The 6080-nt window shown below is 34.5% G+C and overlaps 1 pseudogene; it reads left to right on the top strand.

Moving 5' to 3' along the window:
- Window positions 1–5984: 5984 nt before the first annotated feature.
- The window catches only part of LOC103596594, a 3746-nt pseudogene continuing 3650 nt past the window's right edge, over window positions 5985–6080 (top strand).

The following is a 6080-nucleotide window of genomic DNA, read 5'->3' as shown; positions in this document are numbered from 1 at the left end:
AGAAAGAAAGAAAGAAAGAAAGAAAGAAAGAAAGAAAGAAAGAAAGAAAGAAAGAAAGAAAGAAAGAAAGAAAAAGAAATAATAAAACATTGAACTTTCAGGGGGAGAGAAAAGATGTATAGTTAGTTACTAGAGGAGTCTAGGGAGTAATTGGGCAAGGGACACAAAGAATAATTATGATTTATAATGAAGAACATTCTAATTAAATTGATTCGATCATCACATTCTATACACAAATACAGATAGTCAAATCTGTACTCCATAAATATGTACAAACAATTACGTTTCAACTAGAAAAAAAAAATTAAAAAGAATTAAAAAGCAACATTAAAGAAATGATCAACAATCATCAGCAAAAACTTATCTAAAAGAGGCCGGCCCGTGGCTCACTCAGTAGAGTGCGGTGCTGATAACACCAAGGCCACGGGTTCGGATCCTATATAGGGATGGCCAGTTTGCTCACTGGCTGAGCGTGGTGCTGACAACACCAAGCCAAGGGTTGAGATCCCCTTACCGGTTATCTTTTAAAAAAAAAACTTATATAAAAGAATATGATCCATTTTTGGTGACTATTGTAAATTGGCTAGCTTTCTTGATTCCTTTTTCTGCTAGTTCACTGTTGTGAATATAAAAATGGTACTGATTTTTGAGTGTTGTTTTTGCATCCTCCAACTTTACTGAAATGATGTATCAACTCTTAAGAATTTTTTTTTTGTAGTACCTTTAGGCTTCTCCATATACAAGATCATGTCATCTGCAAACACGGACAATTTGACTTTGTCTTTTGCAATTTTTATTTTTTTCTCTTGCCTGATTGCTCTTGGTTAGAACTTCCAATATTGTGTTAAATATGAGCAGTGAGAGTGGACATCCTTATGTTTTTCCCATACAGAAGGGAAAAGTTTTCAGCTTTTCCCCATTTGGGGTAATATTGTTGGTGGTTTTGTCATATATGGCTTTTATTTCATTGAGATACTTTCCTTGTATACCTAATTAGCTGAGAGTCCTTATCATGAAGTGATGCTGAATTACATAAAATACTTTTTCAGTGTCTATTGAGATAATCATATGGTTTTTGTCTTTGATTTTGTTGATGTAGTGTATCACATTTATTAACTTGCATATGTTGAACCATCCCTGCATCCCTGCATACCCACATGATTGTGGCATATAACTTTTTTGACATGGTGCTGTATTCTATTTGCTAATATTTTATTAAGAATTTTTGCATCTATGTTCATCAAAGATATTGGCCTTTGGTTTTCATTTTTTGCTGTATCTTTGTCTGGTTTTGGTATCATGGTGATGTTGGCCTCATAGATCAACTTTGGGAGAACGGTCTCTGTTTCAATTTTTTAGAGTAGTTTGAAGAGAATTGGTATTAATTCCTCTTTAAAGGTTTGGTAGGATTCAGCAGTGAAGGTATCCAGTCCTGGGCTTTTCTTTGTCGGGAGAGTGCTGATTACTGCTTCATTCTTGCTACTTGTTATAGGTCTGTTCAGTTTTTCCATACCTTCTTGGTTCAGTCTAGGAGCTTGTATGTGTCCAGGAATTTGTCCATTTCCCACAGGCTTTCACATTTTTTGACATTTAGGTCTTTATAATCATCTCAAATGATTCTTTGTACTTCTGTGGTATTGATTGTAATGTCTCCNTTTTTTGACATTTAGGTCTTTATAATCATCTCAAATGATTCTTTGTACTTCTGTGGTATTGATTGTAATGTCTCCTTTTTCATTTCTAATTTTTGTTATTGGTGTCTTCTCTCTTCATTTTTTGGTTAACCTAGATAATGGTTTGTCTAACATATTTTTTGACATTTAGGTCTTTATAATCATCTCAAATGATTCTTTGTACTTCTGTGGTATTGGTTGTAATGTCTCCTTTTTCATTTCTAATTTTTGTTATTGGTGTCTTCTCTCTTCATTTTTTGGTTAACCTAGATAATGGTTTGTCTAACATAGTCATGAAAAAAATAAAATATCTTGGAATAAAGTTAACCAAGGATGTGTAAAATCTCTACAACAAGAAGTACAAATCAGGGCCAGCCCATGGCTCACTTGGGACAGTGTGGTGCTGACAACACCAAGTCAAGGGTTAAGATTCCCTTACTGGTCATCTTTTAAAAAAAACAAAACTACAGAACACTGTCGAAATAAATTAAAGAGGACACAAAAAAGATGAAAAGACATTCCAAGCTCTTGGGTTGGAAGAATTAACATTGTGTAAATATCCATACTACCCAAAGTGATCTATAGATTCAATGAAATTCCCATCAAAATGTCAATGACATTCTTCATAGAAATGGACAAAAACAATCATAACATTCATATGGAACAATACAAAACCCCAAATAGCCAAAGCAGTCCTGAGCAAAAAATATAAAGCTGGAGGCATAACACTACCTTACTTCATATTATACTACAAAGCCATAGTAACCAAAACAGCATGGAACTTACACAATAAAAGACACATGGACCAATTTAACACATTAGAGAACCCAGAAATCAACGCACATACTTACAGCCCACTGATCTCTGACAAAAGCTCCAAGAACACACATTGGGGAAAAGACTGTCTCTTTGATAAATGGTGCTGGGAAAACATGACATCCATATGTAGAAGAATGAAATTAGACCTTTACCTTTTGCCATACACCAAAATCAACTCAAAGTAGATTAAAGACTTAAGTATAAGACTTGAAACTATTGAACTCCTAAAACAAAATAGGGAAAACAGTTCAGGAAGTAGGACTGGACAAAGACTTTAAGCAAACAACCATAAAGCACAGGCAACAAATGGAAAAAGAAACAAATGAAATCATATCAAACTAAAAAGCTTCTGCATGGCAAAAGAAACAAGTAACAGGTGACAATTCAACCTATAGAGTGGGAGAAAACATCTGCAATCTATGCATCCAACAAAGGATTAATATCCAGAATATACATGGAACTCAAACAACTTAACAGTAAACACACAAATAGCCAGATTAAAAAATGAGCAAAGGAGATGAATAGGCATTTCTCAAAGGAATATATAAAAATGGCCAACAGGTATGTGAAAAAATGTTCAGTATCACTCAGCATCATGTAAATGCAATCAAAACCACATTGATATATCTTACCCCAGCTACACTGGCTATTATCAGAGAGAGAGAGAGAGAATAACAAATGTTGATGAGGATACAGAAAAAGGGGAATCCTCCTACACTGTTGGTGGGACTGTAAATTGATGTAGTCATTATGGAAAACAATATGAAAGTTCCTCAAATAACTACAGGTAGAACTGCCATACAATCCAGCAAACCCACTGCTGGGTATATAACCCAAGGAATGAAAATCATGATGTTGAAGGCACACCAGTACCCCCATGTTTATTGTACCTCTATTTACAACAGCCAAGATATGGAATTAACCTAAATGTCCATCGTCAGATGACTGGATAAGGAAAATGTGTATATATACACAATGAAATACTACTCTGCCATAAAAAAGAATGAAATACTGCCATTCACAGCAATTTGGAAGAACTTAGTGAAAATTATGTGAAGTGAAATAAGCCAGGCACTGAAAGAGAAATAAGAAAAATATCACATGTCCTCACTTATTTAAAAATACATATATAATAAAAATGAAAGAATGATACAGTTGTCACAGTAATATGTTGAATTTTCAAAAGAAGAGAACAGAACATAGGTTACCTGAGCTGGAAAAGTGGGAAGGGGATGGGGGAAAGGGAGGAATTGATAAAAGACCATGAAAATCAATTATCTTTTGTAATGAAGAATACACTAATTATCCTGATTTGAACATCACATATTGCACACGGGTGTACCCCACAAATATGTACAATCAACTATGCTCCAAAAAACTAAATTTTAAAAAAGAATACAATCCATCATTCCTACCTCAGAACTTATTTTAAATCACTTAAATAAAGATTTGAAAGCAAAAAAAAAGAGAAAATAGAAAGCAAGGAAATGATTTCCATAACCTCAAAATAATTCAGTAGAACATGGATGGGAAGGTGATCATTAAAGGAAACAGTACATATTAGAATTCTATGTCTTAATACAGGTGGTGGCTATACATGCAATCACTTTATGATTATTAATGATATGCACATTATATATTATATAATTTTCAGTACTTTTATTGCATTTCATTATTTAAAAACATGTTTTAAAAATTTGGCCATGCTCATTGTAGTGAATTATGTCCACCCAGAATGTCAGAATGCAATCTTATTTGCAATGAGGTTTCTTCAGGTGTAATTAAGATAAGGATCTCCAGATGAGATCATCCTAGACTAGGGTGGGTCCTAAATCCAATGACAAGTTTCATTATAAAAGAAAGAAAAGGAGAAGATACACAGAGACACAAGGGAAAAGGCCATGTAAAAATGGAGGTAGAAGTTGGTGTTATGCTACCACAAGCTACGTAAAACCTTGAGCCACCAGAAGCTGGAAGAGTCAAGGAAGGATTCTTCCTGAGACACTTTGGAGGGAACCAACACCTTGATTTTAGACATCTGGCCTTCACAACTGTGAGAAAATAAATTTCTGTTTTTTTAAGCCACTAAGTTTGTGGATAATTTGTGAAAGCAACCCTAGGAAACTAGTACACTCATTGAAGCAGACAACATTGTATAGTGAATCCTGTAGATTTTGCGTTGTAGAGTGGCCTTGATTACAATTCTGATTCAACCATTCACAAACCTTGAACATGATACACTTTAACTTCAGTTTTCTCAAGTGTAATATGAAATAATGTTTTCAACCTCAAAGTGTTGCAGTAAAATGTAAATAAAAGCATAAAAGACCTCAATACACTGGCACATATTAAGGGCCCAGACAATTATACCCTCTTCCCACACTGATCCACAAATAATGGACCATTCTTCAGGTAAGACTATCATATGACAATCATATTAGGAGATGAATGCATTTGACAATGTTAGCTGATCTTGCAAAATAATTAAGTTTACTTGCCTTAGTCTCATTTCAGGAACACCAAGTATCTGATTGAGCAGGGGCTTAACTATTCGAAGTAAAGATAATTCTCTCGTATCACACAGGTATTCATCATTCTGGTCTCTGTTAGTTACTTATTATCATATTCAAATACATGCTAATCTTGCAAAATAATTAAGTTTACTTGCCTTAGTCTCATTTCAGGAACACCAAGTATCTGATCGAGCAGGGGCTTAACTACTCGAAGTAAAGATAATTCTCTCGTATCACACAGGTATTCATCATTCTGGTCTCTGTTAGTTACTTATTATCATATTCAAATACATGCTGCTAGTACACGTCAGTCTTGTACTGTTGGTCAATAAGAAATGATACCAGAGAAAAAGAAATAACCTTAGTATATTCAAAGAATCAGGTTCTTAAGCCAAATTCTGCACCATGAAAAATCCACTTAAATGAAGAAGTTTTGGGAAACAAACTATTAGCCGAGAAGAAACCATATCCCTCTTCTATTCTGTGTACTTAGTTAAACCTCTAGTGTAATAGCATGGACCTAAAGAATAAATTCACCTAAAATGTAGTCACCAACTACACAGAAACCCATGCTATCTTTTTAATATAAACAAAATTAATTCCAATAAAAACATTATCATAGTTATTACAATACACTCTATTTTAAATTTTAAATAATGAAAGTTGAAACAAAATGAAAAGTAAGACCTAAGAACGCATTTTCTTTTTTTTAGGCAAATTTTATAGTTCAATGACTAATAGTAGTATTAATTTTGCTAATTTATAAATTAGCAAACCTGATGATAAACCTTTGCTTCCTTTCTGGATTTGGTTTTCCCCTTTTCTCCTTTGTTTCCCCTTCCTTTCCAAGCCCCTTTCCTCTCTCCTACACTCACCCCTGCACTCCTGCCCCAGACTGGGATACGCATGGTAAGCGGTAAGAAGAAGCCACCCCTAGAAGCACACAGCTGCAGCCACTGGGCTCCAGCAGAGGGTAAAGATGCGGGGACCCTCCTGCTATGGCCTGTGTGAGGAGTCCATAGGTGTTATATCTAAGACTCCAGGTAGGGAGGAAATTAAAAAAAAAAAAAAAAAA

Source organism: Galeopterus variegatus, unplaced genomic scaffold, assembly GCF_000696425.1.
Source record: "Galeopterus variegatus unplaced genomic scaffold, G_variegatus-3.0.2 Scaffold2049, whole genome shotgun sequence".
Classification (NCBI taxonomy): Eukaryota; Metazoa; Chordata; class Mammalia; order Dermoptera; family Cynocephalidae; genus Galeopterus; species Galeopterus variegatus.
Note: the sequence above shows the minus strand (reverse complement) of the source record. Positions and strands in the feature narration are given on the sequence as shown.